Source organism: Sphaeramia orbicularis, unplaced genomic scaffold (genome assembly GCF_902148855.1).
Source record: "Sphaeramia orbicularis unplaced genomic scaffold, fSphaOr1.1, whole genome shotgun sequence".
Taxonomy (NCBI): Eukaryota; Metazoa; Chordata; class Actinopteri; order Kurtiformes; family Apogonidae; genus Sphaeramia; species Sphaeramia orbicularis.
Window position 1 is genome coordinate 116715 of NW_021941646.1, and position 22371 is coordinate 139085.

The 22371-nt window shown below is 44.0% G+C and overlaps 1 pseudogene; it reads right to left on the bottom strand.

Annotated features, from left to right (window-relative positions):
* Positions 1-1820: 1820 nt before the first annotated feature.
* On the bottom strand, positions 1821-19462 carry LOC115416697 (myc box-dependent-interacting protein 1-like; annotated as a pseudogene).
* Positions 19463-22371: the final 2909 nt, after the last annotated feature.

A 22371-nucleotide genomic window follows, 5' to 3' on the forward strand; every position in this document is an offset into this window, starting at 1 on the left:
AGGTGGTTGGAAATGTGAGACAAACAGACAAACACAAGCTGAACTTTGTCTTTTATTTTAAACGTTACTGCTGTTTTACACTGGAAAGTCAAGCACTGATAATGGTGCAGTTCACTCCAACTCAAATAGAATCACTCCAGACTTTGTTGGAATACTGAACATTTGGTGGAGATGTTCATGTGTGAGGTATTTAAACTCCAAAATAGTGGTGACTAAAAGGAGATAAAGAATAAAAAATCAGCAGCTTAGTCTGATGGGAGGTCATCAATTCAAAAAAAAAAAATGAGGGAAAACGTTACTTGAAATTCAATCAAACTGTTTTTTGCAGTAGAAAACTGGAGTCCTGTCCTCCAAATGGACACAAAAAAAAAGAAGAGCTGAAAAACTGCTGTTCCCTTTAACAATCCTACAGGCTTGAAGACGGGCTTTGAAATGTGTTGGACACAAGGCGGAGCCTGTTGGGATGTTACAGTGGTGTTCCCCAGGGCTCCAGGCTGGGACACCGGCTCTTTTTGTTTTTTTTTTTTTTGCATATCCTCCTGAGACCCAGCAATGCATTTTGTCCTCTGTAAGGGACAAAAGTTTGACAGTTTTACTCAAAAAAATACTGTGCATTACAAAGGACATTCCATTAAAAAAAAAAAAAAAAAAATCAAAAATTATTTTAAAAACATATCTGAAAAAAAAAACTGTTGCATTAAGCAGTTTCCAATCAAGACAATTTTTTTTTTTTACGTTAAAAAGCTAAAACTGTCCATTTCCTGGGTCTGAGGAGGATTTTATCTCCATGAAATGAGTAATAACTAATATTAGAGTATGATAAAAATGTGAGAAAACATCCGATTAGCTGCATTAAAAATGTTTTTATTTCATAGTTTTCACACAGTTTATCACTTTCTGATGAGTTTTAAATGCATGTTTCTTTGCTTCAAAATTAAACACATGGTGTCCAGCTGAGTGGACATTTTTGTGACTCCACAAAAAATAGATTCATAAAAAAATTTCAATTGCATTGTTCTTTTCATGCCTAAAGAGGAATAAAAACACTCAAGAAAAAATATTGACTAAGGTTCTCATAATTCATGCATGAAAGGGTTAAACTCAGAAATAGTGGTAACTAAAAGGAGATACAGAAAAAAATAAATCAGCAGCTTAGTCTGATGGGAGGTCATCAGTTCAAATAAAATGAAGGAAAATGTGACTTGAAATTCAAATCAAACTGTTTTTTGCAGTAGAAAACTGGAGTCCTGTCCTCCAAATGGACCAAAAAAAAAAAAAAGAGCTGAAAAACTGCTGTTCCCTTTAACAATCCTACAGGCTTGAAGACGGGCTTTGAAATGTGTTGGACACAAGGCGGAGCCTGTTGGGATGTTACGGTGGTGTTCCCCAGGGCTCCAGGCTGGGACACCGCCCGACCCCCCCAACACAATCCTGACAATGTTGCAGTGTTAATGTTTGTACAGTAAATGACAATATGATCAAATGCTTCATGCAAGACACTGTGAAAAAAAATACACAACATAAAATATTTGGACATTAGTACATTTAGTTCAATCCTGACTTTAAAAACCCCCTTTTTAAATATGACTAACAGACTGTTTTGAGTACAGCTGAAGTTGAACAAAAATACAAATAACTCAGGAATTAGAAATCAAAACAGAAAATATTTGAGGAATTCTACGGGGACAAACCTGATTTCTGAACTTTTTCGTGCCTCGTGCACAAACACTTGGTTCGAACCACTGACATATTGTTGTATATTTCCGGGCAGATCTCTATTTTAGCTCGAACCTCTCATTTTAGGACAAATTGTGTCTTTCCTTGATCTGATATCTGAGGAGTAGGAGGCAGAAGCTTCCGTGGCGTTAACCTCAAACCTTCTGGGTAAAGTTCTCGGGGAAAACTCCTTTGGCTGAAGTGTCTTTATTCTGAACCCAGTCGGACTCTTTCAGGCCCAGCAGCCATCCATCATCCTGCAGGAAAAAAAAACAAACACACACATCCATGTTTGGCCTGGAGCTTCAAAAAGCACTGCGTTCAATAAGAATGCATGAGAAACAAAAAAAAGCACTCAGAGAGGCGCAGACCTCCGCCAAGGCAGATCAGTGCACCCCCCCGATCACCACCAAAATTAATCATTTCTTCTTGTGCCAGTATCAACATTTACTGAAAATTTCATGAAAATCCGTCCATAACTTTAAGAGTTAATCCTGCTAACAAACAACAAACAAACCAAACAAACACACACACAAAGCACAGCGATCACAGTACCTCCTGGTGGAGGAAACAATGCTGCTGTTAATTCAATAAGAATGCATGTTAAACACTGGTATTACTTATTTATTTATTGTTTTATTTTTTTGGATGTCTATATTGTTGTTGCCGTCTCCATCGTCTCTTTCCAAACAGAGGCATAGCACTTTTTTTTTTTTAATTGTTTCAAGGTTCTGACCCAATTTAATTTTTTGGTCAAAATGCTCTGAATGGTGGAAAACTAAGTTCGGGAAGTTGTGGGAAAAGGAAAAACAGACTTGGAAAAGTGCAGATGCCTTAAAATTATGCCGGTGTCTGACCTGTTCATCTGGGTTAATCGAAGGCTAAAACCAGAACCATGTCTCCAACCTTCAGTTCCAGCTCATCTCCGTCAGTGGCAGCGTAATCATGGACAGCTTTGACCTGGAGCCCAAATACAAATACAACAATAATTAAATTATAAAAAATAATAATTAAAAAAAATACAACACACACACAGCCATCAGCTTTAACGTTCTTTCTTCATACCTTCATGTTAGGACTAGATTTGAAGGTTTTTCCAGACAAATATGATCCAATTAAAGAAGAAAAAGGAGGCATTGTCGCAGCCCTAACCACTGAATAGAATCCATATATGAGCATTTAAAGTCGTGAATTCTGTTCAGACAGAGTGGGAACTGAAACAGATCCAGCAAAGTCTGCAGCTCAGTTTGATGGTACGTGGTCATCAGCGAATGAAAAGCACAACAGCAGCACAAATATGAACAGGTAATGCACAACACACAGCTGAAGACAAAGGACAGCCTCTGGGTCTGGCAAATGAGTACAAATACACAAGTACAAATACACATGTACAAATACACATGTACAAATACACAAGCACAGTCATTAACTCTGTCGTTTGTCTCAAGTTTTTTTTTTCAGTGTTAAATGGTTTGTCTTGTAGAAAGAAGAAACCTGTCGTCCAAATCAAAAGGGTGTTTGTTCACCTGTTTGTGTGAACTGGAAAGAAAAGAAAAGAAAAGAAAAGAAAAGAAAAGAAAAGAAAAGAAAAGAGAAAAATGAAAAGAAAAAAATGAAAAGGACAAAAGAGAAGAAAAAAATGAAAAAAGAACAGAAAACACAAAAAAGTCACAATAGAAGAAAAGAAAGAGAAAGAAATATGAAAAGAAAAATGAAAAGAAAAAAAGAAAAGGAAATAAACTGAAACTATTTGACCTTGTAGAGGAATCCAGGAGGAAGTTGATCATCAGAGCCGTTGGTCACCGCACCCTGGAACATGAATAACAGAAAAGATCCAGGTCCATTAAAGACAAATGAACCCTGGAACATGAATAACAGAAAAGATCCAGGTCCATTAAAGACAAATGAACCCTGGAACATGAATAACAGAAAAGATCCAGGTCCATTAAAGACAAATGAACCCTGGAAACATGAATACAGAAAGGATCCTGGTTGACATTTTGTTGTGGATGGTTGTATTTGGGGGCCTAAGATCCTCCCCCCACCACCCCCACCACCCCACCACCCCCAACCCCCCCTCAGTCCTACCTGGTCCTCTCCAACCCCCCCCACCACCACCACCCCCAGTCCTACCTGGTCCTCTCCAACCCCCCCCCCCCCCACCACCCCAGTCCTACCTGGTCCTCTCCCCCCCCCCCCCACCCCCCCTGCTGCTCCTCCTCCTCCTCCCAGTTGCCGTAGCCTCCGTCGTCGTTCCATCCGTCCTGACCCTGGGCGCCGTCATCCCAGCTGGGGTGGGTGGAGCCCTGGGGGGCGTGGTCACTGTAGTCCCACCCACCCTGGGCTTCCTCTGGGTCATCACTGTACTGGGGTTCTGGGTCTGGGGGGGTCTGTTCACGCTACGAAGGCCAGGGGGTCATGAGGAGGAGGGAGGAGGAGGGAGGAGGAGGGAGGAGGAGGAGGTAGAGGGCGGAGCATTTGGGTGGTGGGCGGAGCATTTGGGTGGTGTTTGTATTGATCAGGTGGTTTTATCAGGTTTAAAGGTGGAGGAAAAATGCAAACACATGCATGTGTTTTATTTCAGTCCATGATGAAGACAAAGAAAAACAGAGTGAACGTCACTACACTGTAAAAAAAAAAAAAAAAAATCTGTAAAATAAATGGTGAAAATTCTGTTTTACTACAGGTTTGTTTTTTTTTTATTTTACAGTGCGTTAACCTTTGGATAGCTGTTTGTCTTCTCCTCTACAGGTTCTTACCCATGAATCCCAGGATGGATCCTTCAGGGAGGCGGGAAAAAAAACAAGGCAACCAATGAAAAGAGAGCATGCAGGAAGCCTTCCCCCTCCTCCCATTTATGATTATTCAACACTTTTATTCAATCCTGTTGATTTGAATCCTCCTTAAAGCACTTATTTCTGTCTGAGGCAGATGTTGGTTCCTCTGTGGGGATTGAACTCCAATCCTGTTCTGATGTTAGTTTGAACTAATAGAATCTGAACATTTGAACAGGATCTGAAACTGGAATGTCTGGAAAACACAAGTTCAGTTTGAACACAGTTGGAACATTTGCTGATAGAACATTAGATCCTGTTGGGATCAAATACAAATGTGTTTAGGATTTGGGCAGATTTATGATGGAATTCAGTTCTTCCAGGAAAAAATCTTAAAAATATATAAAAATCTTAAAAAATATATATATATGAATAAATGAAAGTAAAATGAATAAATCACAATAAAAATAATTTTAAAAATCATTAAAAAAATCTTTAAAAATACAAAAAAACAGAAAAATTGCCTTTTTAACAGTATCATGACATATCACGATATATTGTTTTGTGATCCTATTATTATTATTTTTAGCGTATCTCCAGATTCTTGTCCTGGTTCGGACGCTAACGTTGTTCTGACCTGCGTTGTCGTGGTGTTAGCGGCGTTAGCGTTAGCGTCGTCCAACAGACCGCCGGCTCTCTGGTCTGGGGATGGCGTCAGTCTGGGTGGGGGTCTGCTGGGAGGGGGGGCCGGGCCTCTGCAGCGCCGGACCAGACCGGACCGGGTTAAACACGTGCACATGCACACATGCACATGTGCATGTGCACATGCAATTAGAGGGAGAGCCGTTAGTGCATGCAGGTCAGACGACAGCGTTAAAGTCAGAACAGAAAGGCTTTTTGCAGGACACACAAATACGACCCTTCCACCGTCTGTTCTGTGTGTTGGAAATCTAATGTCACATTTGTGGTGTTTCTTCTTTTTTTTTTACCTTTGGTGCCGAGCTGGCGGACTCGCTGTGATTGGCTTCCTCACTGACAGAAAAAATACACAGAAAAATAAAGAGAATAAGTGAGAAAAAAAAATGACTCAGCAAATATAATATAAGCAGACGTTAAGCCTCTGGTATCCAGGTGAGCGTATTCTGCACACGTTAACCAGGTGAGCGTATTCTGCACACGTTAACCAGGTGAGCGTATTCTGCACACGTTAACCAGGTGAGCGTATTCTGCACACGTTAACCAGGTGAGCGTATTATGCACACGTTAACCAGGTGAGCGTATTCTGCACACGTTAACCAGGTGAGCGTATTCTGCACACGTTAACCAGGTGAGCGTATTATGCACACGTTAACCAGGTGAGCGTATTATGCACATGTTAACCAGGTGAGCGTATTCTGCACACGTTAACCAGGTGAGCATATAATGCACATGTTAACCAGGTGAGCATATAATGCACATGTTAACCAGGTGAGCATATAATGCACATGTTAACCAGGTGAGCGTACTCTGCACGCATTAACCAGGTGAGCGTATTCTGCACACATTAACCAGGTGAGCGTATTATGCACACGTTAACCAGGTGAGCGTATTATGCACACGTTAACCAGGTGAGCGTATTCTGCACACATTAACCAGGTGAGCGTATTCTGCACATGTTAACCAGGTGAGCATATAATGCACATGTTAACCAGGTGAGCGTATTCTGCACACATTAACCAGGTGAGTGTATTCTGCACACGTTAACCAGGTGAGCGTATTATGCACACGTTAACCAGGTGAGCGTATTCTGCACACGTTAACCAGGTGAGCGTATTCTGCACACGTTAACCAGGTGAGCGTATTCTGCACACGTTAACCAGGTGAGCATATAATGCACATGTTAACCAGGTGAGCGTATTCTGCACACGTTAACCAGGTGAGCGTATTCTGCACACGTTAACCAGGTGAGCGTATTATGCACATGTTAACCAGGTGAGCATATAATGCACATGTTAACCAGGTGAGCATATAATGCACATGTTAACCAGGTGAGCGTATTCTGCACACATTAACCAGGTGAGCGTATTCTGCACACATTAACCAGGTGAGCGTATTATGCACACGTTAACCAGGTGAGCGTATTATGCACACGTTAACCAGGTGAGCGTATTATGCACACATTAACCAGGTGAGCGTATTCTGCACACATTAACCAGGTGAGCGTATTCTGCACATGTTAACCAGGTGAGCATATAATGCACATGTTAACCAGGTGAGCGTATTCTGCACACATTAACCAGGTGAGTGTATTCTGCACACGTTAACCAGGTGAGCGTATTATGCACACGTTAACCAGGTAAGCGTATTATGCACACGTTAACCAGGTGAGCATATTATGCACACGTTAACCAGGTGAGCGTATTCTGCACACATTAACCAGGTGAGTGTATTCTGCACACGTTAACCAGGTGAGCGTATTATGCACACGTTAACCAGGTAAGCGTATTATGCACACGTTAACCAGGTGAGCATATTATGCACACGTTACACTTGATGTCATAAAAAAAGTCATGTTATTTTTCACCGTTTGTTTTAGGTCCGAAAACAAGTTGTTCATTTTTGCATGATTTTCTAAATTCTGATCCATCCACTAAAACCATCCCATAATAAACAGTGTTAAATTCCTAAACTAATACCCTTCTACCAAGTGAGTACAAAATACACACTGAAAAATAAACAAAACAAAATACACACATTTAACATTTGACCTACAACAAAAAATAATAATGTACACTGAGCAAAAACATGAAAAAATTAATTCAAGCGAAAAAATTTTTTTTGCTTAATTCAATGTTTTTTGTTTTTTGTTTTTTTTACTAAATTTAAGAGTTTTTTGTTTAATTCATGATTTTTTTACTTAATTGAAGATTTTTTTTTTGGCTTAATTCAAGATTTTTTCCTTAAATGAAGCTAAATTTATTTATTTATTTTTTGCTTAATTCAATTCAAGACCGTGGAATTTTTGCACTTTGCAAAAACATCCCACGGGCCGGACTGGAACCTTTATTTTACTTTTTTTTAAAAAAAAATTAATTTATTTTTAATTTTTTTTTTTTTTTTTGAAACCTTTGGTGGGCTGCATTTGGCCCCTGTTTGGGCTGCAGGTTTGACACCCCTGGTGTACATGAACCAGTGTTGGAGTTAATCATTGACATATGCCAGGATGAAAAAAAAAAGTAATATAATTTTAAGGTAGAATATTGGAAATAAATGTTTTGTGCTTTTGCATCAGAAATGATGGTTTGTTTCCATTCCAAACACAGCATTTAAAGGGTTCAAATATGACAGTTATTGAGTCGTAGGTATTTGTTGTTTATGGCTGAAGGTGATGAAATACAGAAAGAAGTTCCAAACAAACTTCAGACTGGACTGCAGCCTCTATGGGCAGATACCCAAGGGTTAAATAAAAGTGAGAACAGCCAGAAAAACAACAGCAAATAAACAGTGAAGTGGTCGCACGTGCACCACTCAGCCACAGGAGGGCGACAGCGAGCATCCAAACCAAACATGCACACGACAAGAGAGGAAGAAAGAAAAAAACACATGCTTTTATAAAAAACATGTCAACGTTAAGGCAAGAAAAAAGGTCTGGGTCAGATTGGATAAAAGAGTTTCAGAGAAAAAGAGACAAGAACATATGGGAAAGTTTTCGACAGATGCTTTTTTGTTTTTTAATTCAAGATTTTTTTTCCTTAATCCAAGCTAATTTTTTTTTTTTTTTACTTAATTCAGATGTTTTGCTAAATTTAAAAAAAAAATTAAAAATTAAGGAATAATTGACGTTTTTCCCCTCAAAAAATATTATGACTTCATTCCCATGATATTTTAAGACTGGAAAAGTCATAATAATGATATAATAAACTCATACTAAAAAAAAAAAAAGTAAAAAAAAAAAAAAAAAGAAGAAAGAAAAACAGTATAAATAAAAAAGTTGAACACAACTGCCAAAAATATCAGAAAATGTCAAAAACAAACACATCCTGTGGAACCAAATGCGTTACAAATCTCTCACCAAACACAATACCACTGGGAGACTTCAACAGACACATGGACAATACCAATGACCTTTGACCACAGACTTTCCATCCTGTCTACAGAGTTTTGGATTTCAGCAGCATACCCACGTTCCCACACATTCTGAAGGACACATTTTGACTTAACCTGTTGCTCTGGTGTCTCCCCTCTGGACTGTGCAGCAGATGACCTTCTCATCTCTGACCACTTTCTCGTCTCATTCCAAGTAAAACTCCCACTCTCCATCACTAAGCTTCCCCGTACCATCACATTCCGACTCTCTCTCATCCAGTATCGACTCCCTCATGAACACTGTCCATCCATCCAACCCTGAAGATCTGGTCTCATATTACAACACAAGTCTCCACAGCATCCTTGACTCCCTCGCTCCACTAAAAACCACATCTGTCTCCTTTTCTGCCTCTGCTCCCTGGTTTACACCTGAACTTCGACACATGAAAGCTGAAGGTGGACGACTCGAGCGGCTCTTCAGAAAAACTGGACTGGCTGTTCATAGGAAATGGATGCTAACCACATGAAGCTTTACAAGGTCTGCACTGTCAAATCCAAATCCAACTACTTCACCAACAGAATGTGTTCAAATGAAGGGAACACCGTCACTGTTCTCACTGGTCTACAGTGTCACTAAACCCCCAGACTCTTTACCCTCTCACCTGCACACAACCACATTCTGTCATTCACTCATCTCCTTTTTTATCAGCAAATTCCAGAAGATCCACCTCAACCTCAGTTCAAACTCCTCCACCGTCACACCTGAACCTCATCCACCCACACACTCACTATCCTCCTTTGACCTCCCCTCCCTTGATGAAATATCAGAACTTATGCATAAGTCCAAGCCGTCCACCTGTCAGCTGGACCCCCTCCCCACAGTCCTGCTGAAAGCCTGCCTTCCTCCTCTGACCCCCTTCACCACTGGACCTGTTCCTTCATCCTTCAAAACCGCTGCAATAACCTCAGTTCTGAACAAACCTGGTGCAGATCCAACCGACTTCAATAACCTCCGCCCTATTTCCAATCTACGCTTCATTTCCAAAATACTGGAGAAAACAGTAACTGTTCAACTTCATTCTCATTTCTCTCACAATAATCTGTATGAACAGTTCCAGTCTGGGCTCCGCCCCCTTCACAGAAACAGCACTCATAAAAACCACCACTGACCTCCTCAGTGCAGCAGATTCTGGTCTACCTTCCATCCTCCTCCTCCTTGACCTTTGACTCCATCTGCCACCACACCCTTCTCAGTAGATTCTCTTCCACCTCCATCACCCACCCTCCATTAGACTGCTTTAAATCAGACCTCTGTGGCCGCACTCAGTTCATCCAGATCAAATCCTTCACATCCTCCCATTTCCCCGTCACTTCAGGTGTGCCCCAGGGATCTGTACTGGGGCCCCTCCTCTTTATCATTTACCTCCTTCCCCTTGGCAATATTTTCTGGAAATACAATATCAACTTTCACTGTTATGCAGATGACACCCAGCTCTACCTCACCTGCAAACCCCCTCCACCCCCCCACCCTCCTCCCTCACTGACTGCTTGCCAGACATAAAATCCTGGTTCACTTTCAGTTTTCTCAAACTAAACAGTGACAAAACCGATGTTCTCATTGGCTCAAAATCCACTTTATCCAAAACCAACAGTTTTTCCCTCACCATCGACAACTCCACGGTCTCCCCTTCCCCACAGGTTCACAGTCTGGGGGTCATCCTCGACAGTACTCTATCTTTTCAATCCCACATCAATAACATCACTCGGTCTGCGTACTTCCACCTACATAACATTAACCGCCTCCGCCCCTCCCCCACCCCCCATACCACTGCTATCCTTGTTCACAGTCTGTCACTTCTCGTCTGGATTACTGGAACTCTCTCCTCTTTGGTCTCACACACAAATCCCTCCATAAACTTCAATTGGTTCAGAACTCTGCTGCTTGCATCATCACCAGGACCCCCTCCCCTCACCAGGACCCCCTCCCCTCACCACATCACTCCAGTCCTCCAACAGCTCCACTGGCTCCCAGTTCAGTTCCGGATTGAATTTAAAATCCTTCTAATGACATTCAAGGTCATCCATAACCCTGCCCCTCCATAACCCTGCCCCTCCATAACCCTGCCCCTCCATAACCCTGCCCCTCCATAACCCCGCCCCTCCATAACCCCGCCCCTCCATATCTGTCTGACCTCCTTCATGTTGCCCCTCCCTCTCGTACCCTCAGATCTTCCTCCTCCATCCCCCTCACTGTTCCCTCTGCCCGTCTCACCACCATGTGGACCAGATCATTCATTGGCTCTGCTCTCAGACTCTGGAACTCCTTTTGCCACCAGATCTCACAAACACCACTTCACTCCCTCTCTTCAAATCCAGACTCAAACCCATCTGTTTAGGACCTCTTTCTCTCTGTGAACACAATTGCATTGTCCAAATTTTTAACCTGCCTTTTATTTTTACTCCGCTTTATTGCTTGTTTTTAACTCTCCTGTTTTACTGTACGGTGTCCTTGAGTGCCAAGAAAGGAGCCTATAAATAAAATGTGTTATTATTATTATTATTATTATTATTATTATTATTATTATTATTATTATCTTCAGATCATTTGTTGGAGTCAGTGGATGAGTCAGAGCAGTTTCATGCCAGGTGTGTCAGTGGGTTGCCAGGTTTGTGTGGTTTTACCTCTTTGCAGCCTCCTGTGTCTTGGCTGCAGTACCTTCTCTTCTGCAGTAGGGGGCAGTGTGAGCACATTACACATTCATATGATCAGAACAGACTGAACAGTGTTTGTGTCAGACTCACTTCAGCTGCCGCTGCTCCTCCAGTTTGGTCATGATGTCGTTCAGGTTTTGGCTCAGCTAACGAGACAAACACATCCCATAATTTACCCACAAATCCCAGACAAATCACTGTTGGCTTGTTAGTCTCCTTTTGTTTCTATCTCGTTGTGTCTTAAATGTGTCTCAGTAGTTTCCTGGGTTTTCTGCGTTGCTGTTTGTCAGTTGCTCTCACCTTACTCATTTCTTTGTGAAACTTCTCCTGCAGATTTGCCAGACTCTGAAATGTGTTCACATAGACACACACACGACTGCACACACACACACACACACACACAGACACACACACACACAGACACACACACACACACACACACAGACACACACACACAGACAAATACACACACAAACACACACAGACACACACAGGCACACAGACAAATACACACACAAACACACACAGACAAATACACACACAAACACACACAAACACACACAGACAAATACACACACAACACACACAAACACACACAAACACACATTGTCATTTCATTGATATTTTTCTGTATCTTAAAAATCCAGGAAAATCTGTCAAACACTGAAAATTCTGTTAAATTACAGATTTTTTTTAGTGTGTTCATGATGAACATGTGGAACACACTGATTTTGTGCACACAGTGACAACATTTCCACGCCCACATCAGTGACTGAGGCCCGTTGCCTGTTTGTGTTGTGTGTTTTGCGTTGCCTGTTTGTGTTGTGTGTTTTGCGTTGCCTGTTTGTGTTGTGTGTTTTGCGTTGCCTGTTTGTGTTGTGTGTTTTGCGTTGCGTGTTTGCGTTGCGTGTTTTGCGTTGCGTGTTTGCGTTGCGTGTTTTGCGTTGCATGTTTGCGTTGTGTGTTTTGCGTTGCATGTTTGCGTTGCGTGTTTGCGTTGCATGTTTTTCGATGTGTGTTTGCGTTACATGTTTGTGTTGCGTGTTTGCGTTGCATGTTTGTGTTGCGTGTTTGCGTTGCATGTTTGTGTTGCGTGTTTGCGTTGCATGTTTGCGTTGCATGTTGCGTGCTTTGCGTTGCGTCTTACTTGTCCCACAGAACAGGAAGTTCGTCCTGCAGTTCCACGTTCAGTTCCTCAAAAATCCTCTGAGCTCGACCCAGTTCTTCCTCAGCCTTAACGAACACACACACACACACACACACACACACACACACACACACACACACACACACACACAATAATTACATGGATGTGTGTGTGGACGCTGTGTGTTAAAGTGTATTAAAACACACACACAGTCCAATAAACACACACTGCATGCACACACACACACACACACACACAGGGTTTCATAACCACTGCCAAAAACTTAGTCACATGACCACTGTCAAATACTGATGCATTATGGGACACAAAAAAGGGGAGGAGTCAAATGGTGTTTGTGCTCTGGTCACATGATCGGCAGCGTGTGGACGCCATTTTACACCAAGAACCAAAACTACACGTTTTATTCAGTTTTTATGCTTTAACTCATTTTGTTCATTTTTCTTTGATTTTGCTGCTTATGTTTGTGCATTTGGGTCCTTCTTTTGTTCATTTTTTACTCATTTTGTTGCTTATATTCATTATTTTTATTCATTTTGTTAGTACTATCTATCTATCTATCTATCTATCTATCTATCTATCTATCTATCTATCTATCTATCTATCTATCTATCTATCTATCTATCTATCTATCTATCTATCTCTCTCTATCTATCTATCTATCTATCTATCTATCTATCTCTCTCTAATTTCAATTCTAGCTGGGTTCTTTTTGTTACTTATTTCTGTTTCTTTTTGTTCATGTTCTTGCCCATTTTGGTCCGTTTTTATTCATTTTATGTCATTTTTATTCATTTTTCATTGATTTTGCTGCTTATGTTTTACTTGTTTGTCCATTTTGTTCCTTATTTTGTTAAATTTTATTTGTTTTGTTGCTTATATTCATCATTTTTATTCATTTTGCTCTTTTTTTTGCCTTTACTCGTTTTGATGCTAATGTTTGTCCATTTTTCCTTATCTTGTTTAATTTTTTTTACTCATTTTTATTCATTTTGTTAATTATCTGTCTCTCTATGTCGCTGATCATGTGTGGAGTGGGCGTGGGCGTGGGGGGGTGGGTCCAGGTCTATCAGCTTTGGGGGGGGGGGGTTAGTTTCACCTGGTTGTAGCAGAGGTTAGTCTGAGCCACCTGGTGGGCTGAAATCAAACCCTGAGCCCAGCTGGGAGCCGCCATCTCCAACAGGGCTGTCGGCTAAAGCACACACACCATGCAACCAATGACCAACGAAGAAGAAAAAAACCAAACAAAACAAAAACAAACAGTTCAAGACAAACGCAGACATGTTCATTAAGCATTTAGTCGTTCATTTCACATGGATTCAACACAAACAATGATGCACTGCTTTGGATTTCTGTCACATTTCTGTCATACACTGTAAAAAAAACCCCAAAACAAAACAAAAATCTGTAACAAAGTTTTCACTGTTTATTTTACAGATTTTTCCTGTATTTTTAGGATACAGGAAAATACCAATGAAATGACAAAAACAGACTGATTTTACATGTTAAATGGAAAAGAACTGGAAAAAACTGCAACTGTGAATAAACAAAATATCACTTCTGCAATATATAGTGATACTTCACTTCATGATACTGTATCGATATTAAAAAGTACTGTATCGATATTTTTAAGTAGTTATTCAAAGGCAGATATGGCAGAGATTCTGTTTTTTGTTTTGTTAATCGTGCTCTTGTATTTCTATATTCACATGGGGATTTTGCTCTGTTTGTGTACAACAAAAGTAGTATTGTGATATTGCAGGTCATATATATATATATATATATATATATATATATATATATATATAAGTTTATATATATATACACACACACACAGGGTGGGGAAGCCAAATGTACACTGAACATGTAGTTGTTTTTTCTCAGCAGACACTACGTCAGTTGTTTTGAACCCAAACATATACTGATGTCATAATCATACCTAACACTATTATCCATACCTTTTCACAAACTTTGGCCCATATGAGTAATCAGGAAAGCAAACGTCAAAGAGTGTGTGATTTGCTGAATGCACTCGTCACACCAAAGGAGATTTCCAAAATAGTTGGAGTGTCCATAAAGACTGTTTATAATGGAAAGAAGAGAATGACTATGAGCAAAACTATTACCAGAAAGTCTGGAAGATACTATTAAAGAAGAATGGGAGAAGTTGTCACCCCCAATATTGAGGAACACTTGCACAAGTTTCAGGAAGCGTGTGAAGGCAGTTATTGAGAAAGAAGGAGGACACACAGAATAAAAACATTTTCTATTATGGACATTTTCTTGTGGCAAATAAATTCTCATGACTTTCAATAAACTAATTGGTCATACACTGTCTTTCAATCCCTGCCTCAAAATAGTGTACATTTTGCTTCCCCACCCTATATATATATATATATATATATATATATATATATATATATATATATATATATATATATATATATATATATTTATGTAGTCTCATGACGGTGGAGTGAGTGAACAGACTCGAAAACAGAATTATAAATTATATTATCTTCCTCTCCGTGTCAAACCAAATTCCTGAACAACCATGCTGATTGGTTGGTTAGCAGGTCAGTGCACGGACATCCTCTGCAAATGACATTTATGAAGACAGATGATCTTAAGGAATGAGCCTAATGGACTTGGTGTTTACAACTAGTCGACTTTGTCCTCTCAACATCTGTTTTTATCATGTTGCTTATCCAGAGGTGAAGATGAACCCAGAAGAAGAAACAGACTGAATGATAAATCCCTATATGTGCCATGTTAATAATGTATTACATTATGTGTTAATGTTGATTAACTCAGCACGTTAACTCTTTTATGCACATTATACTTAAGCCATTTGCCTGACCTGTGGTTTCACATATGTGTGTCCTGATCATGTTCACGGTGAATTATGTGAAAGTAAGAGTATCACTGCTTATAGCATGTCTGAATAATCATGCTGTTATTTTACTGATGCTTAAGTGAGGTTACAGGTGATGTATAAAGTTTAAGTGATCTTATTTAAGGATCTTATTTAAGGATGCAAAGTTTTCTTACAAGGCTGCCCACAGTCCTCTCCCCCTCTGTCTTCCCAAGAGGGAAGAGAAACGTGATACTGAGATATGCAAACGACTCGTTTAAATATTCACGAGGAGGCGGTTTCCCGCCGAAAACAGACAAAGAAGGCAACACCCCGAGGCATCGATGACTCATCTATATGCACGAGGAAGGTGTGGCAAGCTGGTTTTTGGACAGAACTATAAAAGTGAATGAAACCAACTTTTCTCCAGAGTCTTTACCATCTCCAGGGCTCTCACCTACGCAAAGAGAAGAGTCTTCTCCAGAGTCTTCTCCACCTCTTCTGGGCTCTCACCTAAGAGCAGAGCAGAGCTTTTTCCACCCTCGCTGCTCTCACCTATGCAAAGAGTCTTTCCCATCTCCCAGGCTCTCACAGAGCAGAGCAGAGCTTTCTCCAAGGAGTCTTGACCATCTCCTTGGCTCTCAGAGCTGTTCTATCTTCTAAGCTCTCCAAAGAGCTTTACCATCTTCGCTGTTCTCCACTTCTCCTGGCGAGCTTTCCAGAACCAGCCGCCAGAGCCAGCTGTGAACCTCCTCCAGCCAGCAGAACTTCAGACCTCCAGACCTTCAGGCCTCCAGCACAAGCATGTCACTTCACAGCCTGTTCCTGCTTCGAACTCCGTCAGAAGACTTCATCCATCCGCCGTCAAGGCCTCTCCAACCTGCATCCTTCAGAAGGCTTCTAACTTGTAAGAAAACTTGCTCCTGATTTATCTGAGTTGGTGTTATTCCAATTTAAGTAGGTTTACCTCAACGTAACCTCACTAACATTATAATCTCTTGAATATAGCTACCTGCCAACTTAATTTACATATTCTCCTGTCCATAATCTCCTGCTCCTTTTGTTGTATTTGTCTCTTGTCTTTATATTATTTGTGTGTCTTAGTTTAGTTAATAAATTATTTATATGCGTATAAATCCATTGCCTCAGTTGTGCTTTGTGTACTATTATTCACACTCGGGTTCTTCTGTGCAGTCCACGAACTATCAACCTATGCAAGATTTCCAAATTATTGTTTTGGGTTGATTTAAGTTTAAGCTTAGTTATAAATCTATAATTAAATTAATCAATAAATCAACACTCAATTAATCAATAAATTGGTATCCTATTCTTGATATATATATATATATATATATATATATATATATAAACTGTAATGTCTGCAAAACATTATTTATTTATTTATTCATTTGTGTGTTGTTGTTTTTTTTGTACTGGTAAAGCTGCATGTTAAAACTTTATTTATCCAGATGCTGGACTATAAGGTTTTTCCAGGAAATAATCTTTGAAAAAAAGAAAAAAAACAAAAAAATATTGCCTTGTTAACAGTATCGCGATATATTGTATCGTGATCCTAGTATTGTGATTTGTATCGTAGCGCCAAATTATTGCCAATTCACACACTGTGAAACAAACCCAGTAAAAAAAAAAACACGATTATTCCTTCAGCAGGGGTGCCGAAAAAATACTGTAAAATAACAGAAAATAACCATCTCATAAAAATATGGTAATTTTCCATCATTAAAATACATTTTTTTGCCCTAACTTTACATGAGATTTTGCATAATTATTGATTTATTTTTTAAACTTTTTAATGTTTAATGAAGAATATTTACATGTATTAAAACAATCCAATTCCCTATAAATATATATATAAATAATTTTCAGTCAGACTCAGTTGTCCAATCCACTGATAAAAACTGTATTTGGACAGTTTATCAGTGCTTATACATGTTATACATTCACAAAAATACATTTATTCAACAGTTTTGTTGTGAAACCTCCTGTAATTACACAAGATATTTGTCAATGAACAAACAAGTCTGGTTCAACTGACAGAACTAATACTTCTGTTACCGTTAACTGTCAGGAATTTTATCTCACTTTATTTTATTTTTTACAGTATTAAACTTTAAATTAACAGTTTAACCTCATGAATAGAAAATAAATATTTGTGAAATTGCAATATATTTGCAAATGTATTTTAACTGTATTTTTCTGTGAAAAAAGAAAAAAAATCCTTTTAAAAAAAATGTAAATTTTCTGGTTCTTCACAGTTCCAGTTTTTTCCTGTTCTTTTCCATTTGACATGTAAAATCACAGTCTGTTTTTGTCATTTCATTGATATTTTCCTGTATCTGAAAAATACAGGAAAAATCTGTAAAATAAACAGTGAAAATTCTGTTAAATGACAGATTTTTTTTTTTTTTTTTTTTTTTTTACAGTGCAGCCTTCGTTTGGCCCCACTCGTCCAAACCCAGACCACAGTGGTGGCGTTCGTTTACCTTGGCGATCTTGGCCTCATCTTTCTTCTTTCCTTTCTGTAAGGAGGCGAAGTGATGCCTGGCGCTGTCGAAGTCCACCATCTTCCTATCGCGCTTGGCTATGCGGGCCTGCAGGGGGCGCCCACACCACAACAACAGCAGAGCTCAGGTCAGTGTGTGTGCAGACGTTTGTTTAATGTCAGTGAATGTGGACCAACACCAACCTTAATGTCAGGAAACTGAGTCAGGTATGTGTCGATGGAGCTCACTGATTGGTCAGCGATGTTCTGGTGGTAGTCCAACCACAGAGTGTCTGTGTCCTAGAGGGGACGCACAACACACACACACACACACATTAAACACACACACACACACATTAAACACACACACACACACATTAAACACACACACACACACATTAAACACACACACACACACATTAAACACACACACACACATTTGAATTCATGTGGATGTTCGGTTTCAGCTCATGTGAACATGGGGTTACAGCAGGGGGGCAAACATGTGGCCCCCCCAAAGGGTCCAGTTCAGCCCCTGGAATGTTTTCGCCAAGTGCCAAAATTCCACAGTCTTGAATTGAATTAAGCAAAAAAATTTTTAGCTTGAATTAAGGAAAAATCTTCAATTAAGTAAAAACAATCTGGAATTAAGCCAAAAAAAAAACTCTCAAATTTAGCAAAAAGGCTTGAATTAGGCAAAAAAAATCTTCAATTAAGTAAAAAAAAAAAAATCTTGAATTAAGCCCCCCCAAAAATTCTCAAATTTAGCAAAAAGTCTTGAATTAAGTTAAAAAATAAAAAATCTTGAATTAAGTTAAAAAAAAAAAAAAATAAATAAATAAATAAATCTTCAATTTAGTAAAAAAAATCTTGAATTAAGCCCCAAAAATTGTCAAATTTAGCAAAACCTCTTGAACTAAGCCAGTTCATGTGGATGTTGTATTTCAGCTCATGTGAAGGTGGGGTTCCAGCGTAGCCCTGGTTCTCTGGAACAGAGACGCTCTGTCCACTCCATGTGGAACATCTGTTCTGGGCTCTGGAAGACACACCTGAGGGTCCATAGCAGACAGAGCAGGCCCCGTTCCCATGGTAACCCCATCAGGTGGTATCCAATGAGACGTCCCCACCCCGAGTGCACAAGGTTTACGAGGGCCGTTCAATAAGTTCATGGCCCCACCCAGAACAGAACAACACAGACTGATAATTTATATAATTTTTTTCAACATAATCTCCATTTACACAATGCACTTGGTCCATTGATGTTCAAGCATCACTATCCCATCACCAAAGAATGGAACATCCTGTATTAGAACAACCAGTATTTCTGGGCGAGGCCATGAACTTATTGAACGGCCCTCGTACAGTGTGTACAAAAGCCCCTCAGACCTGCAGACAAACGGACTCACAGGAGGAGGAGACGCCAGCAGACGCTCTGGGCCCCCACCGCTGGAGGGGTCCACGCAGACCAGACCTGACAGACGCAAGCCTGGGTGGACGGAGGGGGTACCTCTGATGGATCACACCGTGCAAGACCACTGACCAGGATCTGGACCTCACCCTGCACAGGCCCCAGGTCCGGACAGGCCCCGGGTCCATCGGATAGGCCCCGGGTCCATCGGATAGGCCCCGGGTCCACCGGACAGGCCCCGGGTCTGGACAGGCCCCGGGTCCATCGGATAGGCCCCGGGTCCAGACAGGCCCCGGGTCCACCGGACAGGCCCCGGGTCCACCGGACAGGCCCCGGGTCTGGACAGGCCCCGGGTCCATCGGATAGGCCCCGGGTCCAGACAGGCCCCGGGTCCACCGGACAGGCCCCGGGTCCACCGGACAGGCCCCGGGTCCATCGGATAGGCCCCGGGTCCATCGGACAGGCCCCGGGTCCACCGGACAGGCCCCGGGTCCGGACAGGCCCCGGGTCCGGACAGGCCCCGGGTCCACCGGACAGGCCCCGGGTCCGGACAGGCCCCGGGTCCAGACAGGCCCCGGGTCCATCGGACAGGCCCCGGGTCCACCGGACAGGCCCCGGGTCCAGACAGGCCCCGGGTCCATCGGACAGGCCCCGGGTCCACCGGACAGGCCCCGGGTCCATCGGACAGGCCCCGGGTCCGGACAGGCCCCGGGTCCGGACAGGCCCCGGGTCCACCGGACAGGCCCCGGGTCCAGACAGGCCCCGGGTCCGGACAGGCCCCGGGTCCACCGGATAGGCCCCGGGTCCACCGGACAGGCCCCGGGTCCAGACAGGCCCCGGGTCCACCGGACAGGCCCCGGGTCCGGACAGGCCCCGGGTCCATCGGACAGGCCCCGGGTCCACCGGACAGGCCCCGGGTCCATCGGATAGGCCCCGGGTCCATCGGACAGGCCCCGGGTCCACCGGACAGGCCCCGGGTCCGGACAGGCCCCGGGTCCACCGGACAGGCCCCGGGTCCGGACAGGCCCCGGGTCCAGACAGGCCCCGGGTCCATCGGACAGGCCCGGGTCCACCGGACAGGCCCCGGGTCCGGACAGGCCCCGGGTCCACCGGACAGGCCCCGGGTCCACCGGACAGGCCCCGGGTCCATCGGATAGGCCCCGGGTCCACCGGACAGGCCCCGGGTCCGGACAGGCCCCGGGTCCAGACAGGCCCCGGGTCCATCGGACAGGCCCCGGGTCCACCGGACAGGCCCCGGGTCCAGACAGGCCCCGGGTCCATCGGACAGGCCCCGGGTCCACCGGACAGGCCCCGGGTCCACCGGACAGGCCCCGGGTCCACCGGACAGGCCCCGGGTCCATCGGACAGGCCCCGGGTCCACCGGACAGGCCCCGGGTCCACCGGACAGGCCCCGGGTCCATCGGACAGGCCCCGGGTCCGGACAGGCCCCGGGTCCGGACAGGCCCCGGGTCCACCGGGCAGGCCCCGGGTCCAGACAGGCCCCGGGTCCGGACAGGCCCCGGGTCCGGACAGGGGCACAGTAAGTCAGTGTTTAGGTTGACCTGGCCCCGGCACACGCCCCCCAAAGGAGGTACTGGTGGCCACGTTCAAACTATAAAACCTGGTAAAGGCGTTGGGTGTGGCCCATGTGGCTGCTGCGCACACATCTGAGAGGGCAGCTCCGCCCACCAGGCCTGGAGGTGGAAACGCCTCCTGTACAGACAGCTCCGCCCACCAGGCCTGGAGGTGGAAACGCCTCCTGTACAGACAGCTCCGCCCACCAGGCCCGGAGGTGGAAACTCCTCCTGTACAGACAGCTCCGCCCACCAGGCCCGGAGGTGGAAACTCCTCCTGTACAGACAGCTCCGCCCACCAGGCCCGGAGGTGGAAACTCCTCCTGTACAGACAGCTCCGCCCACCAGGCCCGGAGGTGGAAACTCCTCCTGTACAGACAGCTCCGCCCACCAGGCCCGGAGGTGGAAACTCCTCCTGTACAGACAGCTCCGCCCACCAGGCCCGGAGGTGGAAACTCCTCCTGTACAGACAGCTCCGCCCACCAGGCCCGGAGGTGGAAACTCCTCCTGTACAGACAGCTCCGCCCACCAGGCCTGGAGGTGGAAACTCCTCCTGTACAGACAGCTCCGCCCACCAGGCCCGGAGGTGGAAACTCCTCCTGTACAGACAGCTCCGCCCACCAGGCCCGGAGGTGGAAACTCCTCCTGTACAGACAGCTCCGCCCACCAGGCCCGGAGGTGGAAACTCCTCCTGTACAGACAGCTCCGCCCACCAGGCCTGGAGGTGGAAACTCCTCCTGTACAGACAGCTCCGCCCACCAGGCCTGGAGGTGGAAACTCCTCCTGTACAGACAGCTCCGCCCACCAGGCCCGGAGGTGGAAACTCCTCCTGTACAGACAGCTCCGCCCACCAGGCCTGGAGGTGGAAACTCCTCCTGTACAGACAGCTCCGCCCACCAGGCCCGGAGGTGGAAACTCCTCCTGTACAGACAGCTCCGCCCACCAGGCCCGGAGGTGGAAACTCCTCCTGTACAGACAGCTCCGCCCACCAGGCCCGGAGGTGGAAACTCCTCCTGTACAGACAGCTCCGCCCACCAGGCCTGGAGGTGGAAACTCCTCCTGTACAGACAGCTCCGCCCACCAGGCCCGGAGGTGGAAACTCCTCCTGTACAGACAGCTCCGCCCACCAGGCCCGGAGGTGGAAACTCCTCCTGTACAGACAGCTCCGCCCACCAGGCCCGGAGGTGGAAACTCCTCCTGTACAGACAGCTCCGCCCACCAGGCCTGGAGGTGGAAACTCCTCCTGTACAGACAGCTCCGCCCACCAGGCCTGGAGGTGGAAACTCCTCCTGTACAGACAGCTCCGCCCACCAGGCCCGGAGGTGGAAACTCCTCCTGTACTGTGCACTTTCACCCCCTCCAGCTCTGGCACACCCGTCTCACTGTCCGCTGGGTGGATGTCCTCCATCCCTCAGTGACAGCCTGGCCTCAGACTGCTCCGTCTGCCTGAAGGCAGCTGTCCGTTGAATAGAAACCTTCAGTGCCCTAACTGGGCACAGCGCTGACCATTGCGGACCCCTGCCCGCCCCCTGGGAGGGGCCTAAGGGCTGGCAGCTCCTCTGACTGATTTCTGTGAAAATCAGTGAGCACCTTCAGTAAG